This window comes from Giraffa tippelskirchi, chromosome 10 (assembly GCF_054371585.1).
Source record: "Giraffa tippelskirchi isolate mGirTip1 chromosome 10, T2T-mGirTip1v1.2.pri, whole genome shotgun sequence".
NCBI lineage: Eukaryota > Metazoa > Chordata > Mammalia > Artiodactyla > Giraffidae > Giraffa > Giraffa tippelskirchi.
The window spans coordinates 34,286,076-34,299,101 of NC_137284.1; the positions used below are offsets into that span (position 1 = coordinate 34,286,076).

Here is a 13,026-nt window from a genome sequence, read left to right on the forward strand (position 1 = left end):
AATAGGATCTAATCATGACCACTTTGCTCATACATTCCTTTTCCCCTTCCTCTTTTTATCTCCCCCAAGTTATTTTATAATTACCTCACTCTTCATGTATTCAAGAAAGCACTCAACCTTGGTTGGAAATCTTCCATGGCTACCCCCTGTGCTCCCAGACCACCATTATGACGTCTGTTGACCTCAAAAAACCCAATAAATTGTAATTATCTTTATTGTGCTCTACTGGACTCAGTTCTTTGAGGACAAAGACTGGGATTCTCATCCTGTTATCCTCAGCAGTGGTTATGATTTCAAGGCACAGAGCTGACGAGTCATAAATGTTGAACAAATCAACAAATCAGTGATTGTGTGACATGGTACACTCCCAAAATAAAGGAAAGTGCAAAAGCAGGCAAAGGCAGAAGTCCCAGATATTCATATCCTGACCAAGATCAAGATTCATGCCAAAGTCAGGGCTGGGCCTTCATCCAAGGTAAGAAATCCTGCTGAAACCAATGACTTAGAAGCACATGAGAGCTGGTATCTGTCAAGCTAAGTTTATGAACTCAGCCATGCCCTTGATTTTGAAGGAGGAGCCATAGCGCTGAAGTGAGCTTGGCCCACTTGTTACGTGGCAGAAAAATCACTGGGCTTATTATCAGAAGCCTTCGGTTCTCTCCTGATCCTGCCTCGTACTAGCATGTAAATGAAGCTCAGCATTTCTGTGAATAAATTTTATCCTCTTTAAATGGAGAGGGTAATCATTACCGCCTTACACAACTGACATGAAGTTTAAATGAGATATTTATACAAAGTCCCTGGTACAGTGGCTGGCTTTAAATGGAAACTATAATTATTACTATTATGTGAGAGTTCCAGTCACAATAAGTACTTTCCACATGTTTGTTTTAAAGGTGTGTGAACAGCTCCAAAAATTAAAGTCTAAATGAACTTAACTCTGCTTAAGCTTAACCAATAGTAGAGACTCATCTTGATGGTTGGTGATCAGTGTACACTGTGCAAGACAAACATAGAGGATGGAATTTTTCAAAAACTGGATGCTGCTTTCACCCATACTAGCCACCACTTACTATACAGTCGGGCAATGACTAGAGCCCAACACACTGCTTTCAATCTTCTCTGCAATGGTAGAAGGTAGATGATATTATTCCCATGTTACAAATGAGGAAAGTAACATTCCAAAAAGTTTAAGTAATATGCCCAAAGTCACACAAAAGTTGAAAAACCAAGATTTGAAACTGATCTGTTGGCTCCCAAACCCATGTGATTTCTACTCATGCTGCTTCTTCACTGAACTTTGTCCTACAGTTTGGAGGGCAAAAAGTATATTTCATATACATCATGTCTTTTGACTTAACCCAATTCCTTATGAAATAACCAAATAAAGAAACTGAGACCCAGGACATTTAAGGTGCCTGTGCAAGGTCACGAAATCAGTAAACAGCTGCCCAAGAACTCAAACTCCTATCTTGGGACTCTTATCCATTGCACTTTACTGCAATGGAGTAACTGCTATTTATCCGGATTGAAAATATGGAAATAATGAGAGAACTGCTTCTTCTCCAACCTAATGTTATAAATTTACATAAGATTTTCTCCTGGTGGAGCAGTTAAGCTACACTTCTGTGAGAAAAGATTATAATACATTACATATAAATTTCTTCTCAACTTCCTCCTACTATCAGAAGAAATTAACCAATATATGCAAAGCCATGAATTTACCAAAGAGTCCACCTGAGACTGAAGGAATCTGCTCCTAGATCATGAAGCTGTAATATTTTTAAACTGAATTTTATTTATGCAGAAGATGGGACTTCTCTAAAACCTACAGAGTTTTGGGTGAAAATGTAAACGTGTTAAATACGGTTTTAGTGATCCTTGTTATATGAAGTGAATTGAAGAAAAATCTAATATTCAAACACAGCATCTATTCCATTTGGTTGACAAGTTTATCAAGTATTTATTAGGCTGCCTCTTCAACTCTGGGACACAGAGGTGATTAAAACACAGCTTCACCCTCAAGGAGTTTCTGATCCAATAAGTGAAACTGAACTATAAACAAATGAATACAATAAATTATGTTTTATTACCCTCCATTATCATACTAGAGAGATGAAGATGAGCACGGTGCATGGAACAGCCAGTTATATGCAAAGATACAAATAGACTCTGAAAATAAGTGACACTTGGAATGGGATAGGTATTACCAGGGGAACAAGGGAATACAAGTGGCTGTGTGAGGGTCAAAGGACATATAGCCTCTTCTGTCCTGGGAACTTCAAATCATGTCACAGAACTCATTTTCAGGGGACAAGAGAAGCAGATGTGGTAAGACTTAGAATGCAGACCCAGTAAGAGCCTAAACTATAGCAGTAGCAGCGAAGATGAACAGACAATACCTCACAGATGTCAAAGATGTAGAATTTTAGGCATGTCTATACGTGAAGGGTAAAAGAGAATGTTTTCTGCTTTGGTGGCCTGAGGATGTCAATAGCTGAGATGCAGAACAAAGGAGGAGCATATATATGGGAAAAGACACCAAGTTCTCTCTTTGACAATGGGCTAGAGAGTCTATGTAACATCCACATGGAGATGGGAAATAAGTAAGCATGCAGCTAAATGAGACAGGATCTTAAAAGAAAGGTCCAGCATGAAGATAAAATGTCAATCATATTTGGGCGGATGACAAATCACATGAATCAATGGTTTTGTCCAGAGAGGACAGGCAGAGTAAGAAGAGGAAAAGAGCAAAGGACAGAATGTTAGGTGCCAACATATAAGTTTTGGTTTAATGGCTAGAAAGATGAAAACAAACCCCAGGAGAAAAGGAAGAGGATAAATCATAAAGAGAAAAAGTAACCAACAGATGCAACATCACTAATTATTGGAGAAGTACAAATCAAAATTTCAGTGTGGTATCACCTCACACCAGTCAGCATGGCCATCATAAAAAGTCTACAAATAATAAATGCTGGAGAGGATGTGGAGAAAAGGGAACACTCCTACAGTTTTAGTGAGAATGTAAACAGGTACAATCACTATGGAGAAAAGTATGGAAGTTCCTTAAGAAACTAGAGTTGCCATATGATCCAGCAACCCCACTCTTCAGCATATATCCAGAAAAGATATATCCAAAACTCTAACTCTAATGGATATATACATCCATATATCCAAAAACTCTAATTCAAAAAAATATATTCACCCCAATGTTCACAACTGCACAACTGTATAACAATCAAGACATGGAAGCAACCTAAATGCCCGTTGACAAATGAATAGATAAAGAAGATGTGATACATATACACAATGGAATATTACTCAGCTATAAAAAAGAATGAAATAATTCCATTTGCAGCAACATAGATGGACTTAGAGATTATCATACTAAGTGAAGTCAGTCAGACAGAAAGACAAATAGCATATGATATTACTTGTATGTGGAGTCTAAAAAAATTATATAAATGAACTTATTTACAAAATAGAAGTAGAATGACAGACAAAGGAAACAAATTTACAGTTACCAAAGAAGAAAGGAGTGGGGAGGGATAAATTAGGAGTTTGAGATTAAAAGATACACACTAACCTATATAAAATAGATAAGCAAGGAACTACTGTATAGACAGGAAACTATATTCAGTATCTTGTAATAAACTATTACAGAAAAGAATCTGAAAAAGAATATATACATACTTTGCTAAATTAACCCAACAATGTTTACAAAAAAAAAAAAAGAGAAAGTGATTTCTTAAAAGTCAATGGAAGACAATTTAAAGAATAAGAAGGGAGCAGTCAGCAGGTCCAATGTCACAGCAAGCTCAAGGAAGAAAAGAGCGAGCGAGAGAGGGCAGGTCTTCTGCAGAAGAGAGTTAAAAATAGCATTTAACAGACAGATGGAAGATGAGGAAGATATACATCACTACAAGAATGAAGGGATGATGAGATGATGAGAATGCAAGAAATAGAAGAGACCCAAATTCATGACATGTCTTCAGTATTTATTGGGTATGAGAGTTATGAAGAGTCCAAAAATCTCCTCTCCAAAATTTCTAGCTTGTGTGACACAACTTATCCAAACAAGGAACACAGGAGGAGTGAGTCTGGTAACAAAAAAACCTGAGCTAAGTTTCAGAGGCTTTGTGTTTTAAGCATCGCTGGTACACCCAGTGTAGATTCTATGGAAATAAAAGGAGAAAAAGGCATTAATTCTCTTGAAAAGAAAGTGAGTGGCTAGAAAGATGCACCAGTGGCCCAAGGGAACAAACAAGGAACTGAAGTCATGAAAAGGAAAATACCGAAAAAAAATGCAAAGGAGAGAAACTGCGACCCTCAAAGAGGGAATGCAGAGCCACAGAGATTATCGTAGTTTAACATTTCAGGAGTTGAAGTGGTACCCGCAATAACTACAATATGACTTTGGTTTTGAAACAATGGGAATATGGAGAAAATTATTGGGGTCCATGAGGTCAGGGTTGAGAAGATCCCCTGGAGAAGGGAATGGCTACCCGCTCCAGTATTCTTGCCTAGAGAATTCCATGGACAGAGAAGCCTGGCAGGCTACAGCACATGGGGTCACAAAGAGTCGGACACGACTGAGGTAAGGTAAGGTCACTCACTCATGAGGTAAGGAGTTGGACCATAGAGAAGGCTGAGCACTGAAGAATTGATGCTTTTGAATTGTAGTGGTGGAGAAGACTCTTGAGAGTCTTTTGGACTGCAAGGACAAAACTAGTCAATGTCCTAAAGGAAATCAACCCTGAATATTCATGGAAGGAATGATGTTGAATCTTCAGTACTTTGGCCACCTGATATGAAGAGCTGACTCATTGGAAAAGACCCCAAAGCTGGAAAAGACTAAAGGGAGAAGGAAAAGAGGGTGACAGAGAATGAGATGGTTGGATAGCATCACTGACTCAATGGACATGAGTTTGAGCAAATTCCCAAAGACGGTCAAGGACCAGGAAAGCCTGACATGCTACAGTCCATGGGAACACACAGATCAGACATGACTGAGCGACTGAACAGCTACAAGTGAGGTCAGGAAGATTTGAGGCTGATACAGTTCATCCACTTGGGTATGAAAATTATCTAAAATGAAAACAGGAGCTGAAAGAGAAATGGAAAAACAAGAGCCAGGAGCAAAAAAGTCCTTGATGAATAGGAAGAAGTAACTAAGAGGTCAGGAAATGGGAGGCATCCAGAACTACAAAAGTGACATAACCCGACACCATGACCCTTACACTTAGAGCTGTTTTATAAAAGGCAACAAACAGAACAATGGTTTCTATGTGGTAGTGAGAAAAGAGAAGAAAGTTGACAATCTCCAGAAACTTTCAGGCACATGATGGAAGACAACAGATAGTTTCCCTCCTAAGGAGGCTGGAGAAAAAAGTGTATCCATGCTGAAAGGCCAGAGTTCTGAAAAGAGTTTGAGAGTGAAGATCACATGGAAAGAACAGGGAGGTAGACCCAGAAGAGAGTGAGCACTGTACAGAAGGAAGATGGCAATATTTTTAAAAAGTAGGCTGAAGATAGAGGCTCTTGCCTTTTACTCACACGTCTCCAGGGATAGGACGAGAATAGCCTTCGAATGGGTGTGGGATGTCAGGGGGCTGATGAGGTGGTGGTCTTCATTTTACACGAAGTACTCTTTGCGGCACTGTTTAGGTTCTCCTGAAAGGAGTCTGTTGTGACAAAGAGTACACATTCTCTGGTCCCTGCCTCTGAGGAGCCCATGCGGAAGGAAGAAAGACAGACTCAGAAGCAAATATGTACTCTCACGGGGCTGCTGCTGCTGTTTAGTCGTTCAGTCATGTCCAACTCTTTTGCAAACCCATGGACTGTAGCTCTCCAGGCTCCTCTGTCTATGGGATTTCCCTGGAAAGGATACTGGAGTGGGTTGCCATTCCCTTCTCCAGGGGATCTTCCTGACTCAGGCATCAAACCGGGGTCTCCTGCACTGCAGGCGGATTCACTACCACTGAGCTACCAGGGTCAGTTCAGTTCAGTTCAGTTGCTCAGTCGTGTCCAACTCTTTGTGACCCCATGAACCGCAGCACACCAGGCCTCCCTGTCCATTACCAACTCCCGGAGTCTACCCAAACCCATGTCCATTGAGTTGATGATGCCATCCAACCATCTCATCCTCTGTTGTCTCCTTCTTCTCCTGCTCTCAACCTTTCCCAGCATCACGGTCTTTTCCAATGAGTCAGCTCTTCGCATCAGGTGGCCAAAGTATTGGAGTTTCAGCTTCAACATCAGTCCTTCCAATGAACACCCAGGACTGATCTCCTTTAGGATGGACTGGTTAGATCTCCTTGCAGTCCAAGGGACTCTCAAGAGTCTTCTCCAACACCACAGTTCAAAAGCATCAATTCTTTGGTGCTCAGCTTTCTTTATACGCTAACTCTCATATCCATACATGACCACTGGAAAAGCAATAGCCTTGACTAGATGGACTTTTGTTGGCAAAGTAATGTCTCTGCTTTTTAATATGCTGTCTAGGTTGGTCATAACTTTCCTTCCAAGGAGTAAGTGTCTTTTAATTTCATGGCTGCAATCACCATCTGCAGTGATTTTAGAGCCAGGAAAAATAAAGTCAGTCACTGTTTCCAATGTTTCCCCATCTATTTGCCAAGAAATGATGGGACTGGTTGCCATGATCTTGGTTTTCTGAACGTTGAGCTTTAAGCCAGCTTTTTCAGTCTCCTCTTTCACTTTCATCAAGAGGCTCTTTAGTTCTTCTTCACTTTCTGCCATAAGGGTGGTGTCATCTGCATATCTGAGGTTATTGATATTTCTCCCAGCAATCTTGATTCCAGCTTGTGCTTCTTCCAGCCCAGCGTTTCTCATGATGTACTCTGCATATAAGTTAAATAAGCAGGGGGACAATATACAGCCTTGACGTACTCCTTTTCCTATTTGGAACCAGTCTGTTGTTCCATGTCCAGTTCTAACTGTTGCTTCCTGACCTGCATACAGGTTTCTCAAGAGGCAGGTCAGGCAGTCTGGTATTTCCATCTCTTTCAGAATTTTCCACAGTTTATTGTGATCCACACAGTCAAAGGCTCTGGCATAGTCAATAAAGCAGAAATAGATGTTTTTCTGAAACTCTCTTTTTCGATGATCCAGCAGATGTTGGCAATTTGGGTAGGATGATGTAATTGCTCTGATAGATTCAGGAATTCTGTCCTCATCTGGTATCTTCTACTGTGCTTCAGCACATGGAAATGTTGCCAGTCACAGATTTCACCATCCTCCCTTTTTATAAGACCAAGTTCATGTGCATGAGCAATGAGGTAGGTAGCAGGGAGGATGGAGCATCAAGTGACAGTAGCAAGTGACTGGTCATAAAATACTGTTGCTAACACACTGCAGACATTCACCATCCTGAATGTGAAGTCATCAAGAGTGACAGCAGGAAATGGGACAGAGATGAAAATCACAATCAGGTGCAAAAGCCCTTAAGGACCTGAAGTTTGAGAAATTCTGGTTTATCTCCCTTCCTTTGAAAAGAGAAATGGCACTTTTTGAGGGTTGCTTTCACAGTAGGGGAGAGGAGGTCGCAGCAGCCAAGACAAATTCAGAGGCTCAGTTTCCTTATTGGAAAAATGAAAAATTATAAATTATATATCACAGGGCTGTTTTGAGGATTTGATATATGTATAAAAATTCTTGTCTTTCTTAGCATGTAGCATGATGCCAAACATGTTGCAGATTCTTGAACCTGATGAGGCAGAACATGTATTTTTATGTAACTCTTCTCTTTATAGTTCAATAAAGTCCTACAGATGGGGTAGGATCCAAGGACTTGAAATGGTTTTGGTGGAGCTTGATATTCTACAAATCACTGCCTATTTAGTTGATTTAACCATTCCCAATTTATCCTTATATCTCTTTCTATTAACTCTAAATCTTTAGTTCTTTCTAGCTAACATTTGCATCATTCATTCCCCAAATTAATACATAAATGCTAACATGTATAATATAGTCCATATGTATATATTAAAATATATGTGCATGTCATGGTAGGAAATTATTTTTCCTTCTATTACCCTAAACTCATTTTTTTGCTTGTTTTCAATTTTCTTTGTTCATTGGGTTTTTAAACCAATTTACTGATGTGTCATCATTCTAGAAAGTAAAAGCTTAAAAAAAAAACTTCCTCTTAAATGAGAATTAAACTTGCCTCAGAAGTAGTTTTGTGAAGTTTTTGTGGTCTTCGAAGTTTTTTCAAAGGGATCATATAACTGCATAATTCAATGTTTATCACATGGCTGGACCTCAATATTATTATAAATATAATTACTTTTCCTCTTGACATAGAGGCAGCATAAAGACAGAAACTATAGTAAGAGTTTTGACCTCTAAAATTATGAGGTAAAATCAGGGCTCTGTCTTATCAACCACATGACCCTGGCCAAGTTATCCAACATCTCTAAGCCTTCTTAATAGAGTCATTATGCAAATAAAATGAGACATCTGGAAATAGTCTGAACAGTGCATGACACATTTAGTTGCTCGATAAAGCTGTTTTTTAAATAACTACACAGATTTCTAACTGCATTTTTTTAGAGATTTTTATTCTTCATTTGAACCCTAAAGAACAGCAATTTAATCTTTTTATGATTAGGAGAAACTGGCATTTCTGAGCTGTCACATTTCCAACATCAGAGAAATTAGAGCCTTCTCAAGGTTTACATTTGTTTGGGGACTTCTGCCATTTCTCAATTCACTTCCCAAAACAAAGGAAACAAAAGAAAAAAATAAACATATCGGATCTAATTAAACTTAAAAGCTTTGGCACAGCAACGCAAGCCATCAACAAAATAAAAAGACAATCTACTGAATGGGAAAAGAAATTTGCAAATGACATGAACAATAAAGAGTTAATATCCAACATATGTAAGCAACTCATACAGCACAACAACAAAAAAGAAAATTTAAAAAGGGGCAGAACTGAACAGACATTTTTCTAAAAGAGAAGTGCAGATGGCCAACAAGCACATAAAAAGATGCTTAATATTGCTAACCATCATGAAAATGAAAATCAAAACCACAATGAGTTATCACCTCACACCTGTCAGAATGACTATTGTCAAAAAGAACACAAGCAACAAAGGTTGGCAAGAATGTGCAGAAAAGGGAATGTTGGTGGGAATGTAAGTTGGTGCAGCCACTGTAGAAAACAGTATGGAAATTTCTCAAAAAAACTAAAACTAGAACTATCATGACTCAGCATTTCTACTCCTAGGTATATACACAAAAGCACACTAATTTTAAGAGATATATACACCCCAGTGTTCATAGCAGCATTATTTATAATTGCCAAAGTATGGAAGCAACCCTAAGTGTCCATCAACAGATGAATGAATAAAGAAGATATGGTACATATACACGATGGAATACCACTCAACCACAGAAACAAGGAAATTCTGCCTTAGTAAATGGATGAACCTGGCACTACAGAAAGTGAAATAAGTCAGAGAAAGATAAATATTATTTAATATCACTTCTATGTGGAATCTAAAAAATACAATAAGCGTGAATAAAACAAAAAGGATCACAGATAAAGAACAATACAGTAGTGACCAGCAGGGAGAGGGAAGCAAGGAGCAGCAATGTAGGGGTGGGGTGTGGGAAGTTGGGAAGGGTGGGATATACGATCATATGAAACCATGTATGCAAAACTTTTGAAAATTGTAAAAGTACTATAGAATTTTAAGAACCTTTCATTCAATTAAAAAAAAAAAAAAGCCTGAAAGTCTTTATCAATCCTCCCGCTTGGCCCCTTTTAATCAATACTAATCCCTTATATCAGTATAGTAATTTTCATGTCTACAAAATGCTTTCAAACCATTCACATTACAATATTCACAAAATATCCACTCAGCTGAATCATTGTCATCTTCATTCTATAGATGAGGAACTGAGGATCAGAAATGAATTCCTCAAAGCTAAACAGCTGCTAAGTGTCGGAGCTGAGATATGAATCTGGTCTTTCTAGCTCCAAGGCCTATGCTCTGATCACACAAGGAGTTAGAGGGACAGAGCCCAAATCAAAATTCTGTCTCCACATTCTGATTTCACAGATTGTTCCATTAGATCATAGCTGTCTCTCACAGCGGTTAACAGTATTTTCAGAGGGCAAACTTTCCCTGTGTAACACCACTGAAATTAACAATCAATCTAAAGCACGAACAGGGGAGCCTGGTGGGCTACATACAGTTCATTGAGTCACAAAGAATTGGACATGACTGAGCACCCATGCACACACTCGTAAAGTCACAGAAGGTTAAAAATGGAAGAGCCCATAAAAAGCATCTAGTTCAGTCTTAGGCCAAGAATTCCAACTCAAGAATGCTTGGAGACTTGTTCAAAATCATCCTTATTAATATCAAGTCACAGTCAATCATGGGTCTCTGACTCCTGTCCAGGTAATTGCCCTTGTAATCACTCTATACTGAGCTCTCAGAAAAAGACAAGAATGACATTGACTTTCTTTTCTTTAGTGAACTACTTGTTTGCTTAGGATTCCTGAGAGAATTTTTTCTTCTATTAACTCAAAAGTAGATTGTTAGTAGGAAAACCAGAAACTTCATTTAAATTTGTTGAGTATTCTCTTTAAGAACTGTTCAACATGCAAAGGAGTACTGCTCATTCAAACGTATCACTTTTATTCTGTAAGTCCAGATTTAAGTAAATACCCTGTTTTAATTAAAAGGAGAAAAATGAGAGCAATTCTCTGTCATTCCTGAAGTTTAAAAGTATGTGCCTGAAGCAAATTTCACTTCAGAAGTGAAATCTAGAGTACTTTGTCTTGATGCCACAAGTAATGGAAAATTTTCCCAATTATTCTGCCATCACAAATGTGTTAACTAGATACATTTGACACTGTCATGATATATGATTACAATAGAACTATTAATACATCAGAATCTGTTACAACATTCCCAGATCAGCATTTATTTTCATTTATTTTCACCTTACTATCAAAGCAATAGAACATTAACTGAGACTTAAAAATTCATTCTTTTTCACCTGCATCTTTGAAACACTAGTATATAGAACTGTCCTTTCCTGTAAAGTTATTTTCTTATGCTTGCAGAAAGCTTCTGGGACCTGACATAGACCATCCCTCTTCCTTTTGGGCAATTTAAACTTTAGAACTGCCTTAACACAAAACTAAAAGTTACAACTTATAAGTGTTATTACTTGCCTAAGAGGAAGGATATATGAAGAAAGATGTAAGCTTCCATGTCAGATACATAGAGGGTTAAGCTCTCCCATACAAACTATGTGACCTTGAATTAGCCTAATTTCCACACTTTCAGACTATAGATAATAAAACCTATCTTAGATATAAATTGCCATTATTGAAGGCGATAAGGTTTATAAAGAAATTACTGTAATATTTAGTACACATTCATAGCATATGTGCTGTGCTCAGTCGCTTCAGTAATGTCCGACTCTTTGCAAACCCCTGGACTATAGCCCACCAGGCTCCTTCTGCCCATGGAATTTTCCAGGCAAGAATACTGGAGTGGGTTACCATGCCCTCCTCCAGGGGTTCTTCTGGGCCCAAGGATTGAACCTGCATCTCCTGTGTCTCCTGCATTGCAGGTGGATTCTTTACCACTGAGCCATCAGGGAAGCCCATTCATAGCATACCTTTGAGAAATTTGAAATAAAATAATGGTAATCAAAAACTAACATACTAAAGAAAAGAGTCACTAAGTTGGAAACATTGCAGCCACACTATGCTGTCAGTCTGTATTACCTTTTCCTAAGTTTGAGGTAAATCATCTAAAAGAAGGGAGCAAATAACTGGGGATGTTGTCCCTATTCTTTAACTGATCACTCAGTAGTGATCTAATAAGAATCTCCTAAGTCTAGACACTGTGCAAAACACAGAAACTAGAGGAGTGCATTCCAAAACACTGTCCTCATGAAGTTCATTAAGTACATAGTAAGTAGAAAAAAACAAGAAACAGCAAAGTAAACTTGAAGATATCTAGTTGGGCTTCTATCGCTGATAAGGGTTTGAACGTGTCTGTTATTTTCAAGGTAAGAATCTTTTCTGCAGGCAGGTTTGCCACAGAACTAACTGACAGACAATTTTGCCGTAAAAGATTTACTGATGAAAATAAAAGAGGAGCACTAGATAGGACATGATGAAGCATGAAAGATAACAGAATTTTAAACTAAAATTCTGCATGAGGAATGCTGCTCTTTCTTATTGGTGTAGGTAGTATATATAACAGACAAAACATATCTGGACATTTAAATTTTCCCTCACATTCCCGGTCATTGTATGCTAAGTCACTTCAGTCGTGTCTGACTCTTTGTGATCCAATGAACAGTAGCCTGCCAGGCTCCTCTGTCCCTCATATTCTCCAGGCAAGGATACTGGAGTGGGTTGCCATGCCCTCCTCCAGGGGATCTTGCGAACTCAGGGATTGAACCCACATCTCTTACGTCTCCTGCACTGGATTCTTTATCACTAGCGCCTTATTTCGCTAAATGATCTAAGTCTGATTCTGTCCCAAATACCAAAACTCTGTCTACATCATGTTCTCTGCTTGTTGTTTAGTCACTAAGTCCAACTCTTTGTTACACCATGGACTGTAGCCTGCCAGGCTCCTCTGTCCATGGGATTTCCCAGGCAAGAATATGGGAGTAGGTTACCACTTCCTTCTCCAGTGTTCTATGCTAGCAAATAGCAAAAAAATTGTACTATTTTTAAGAAACATATACTCATTAGGAATCATGTAACCATTTCTTCTGGGGGGAGGGATAGAAGGAACTTGATTCTTTTGCCTCCAACTTCTAATACTGCATGATAAATTTGGTAAATACAGCTTTAAAGAACAAGCTGTTGTGATGGAGAAATATACCGTGTTCATGGATTAGAAGAATTAATATAGTGAAAATGAGTATACTACCCAAAGCAATCTATAGATTCAATGCAATCCCTATCAAGCTACCAATGGTATTTTTCACAGAACTAGAACAAATCATCTCACA

The 13,026-nt window shown here is 38.5% G+C and overlaps 1 long non-coding RNA gene across 1 annotated transcript; it reads left to right on the top strand.

Moving 5' to 3' along the window:
• The first annotated feature begins 402 nt into the window (after positions 1 to 402).
• On the top strand, positions 403 to 3,708 carry LOC145524507 (uncharacterized). The gene is made up of 2 exons (XR_014067613.1): positions 403 to 475; positions 897 to 3,708. It is a non-coding gene; the product is annotated as an uncharacterized LOC145524507 (long non-coding RNA).
• Positions 3,709 to 13,026: the final 9,318 nt, after the last annotated feature.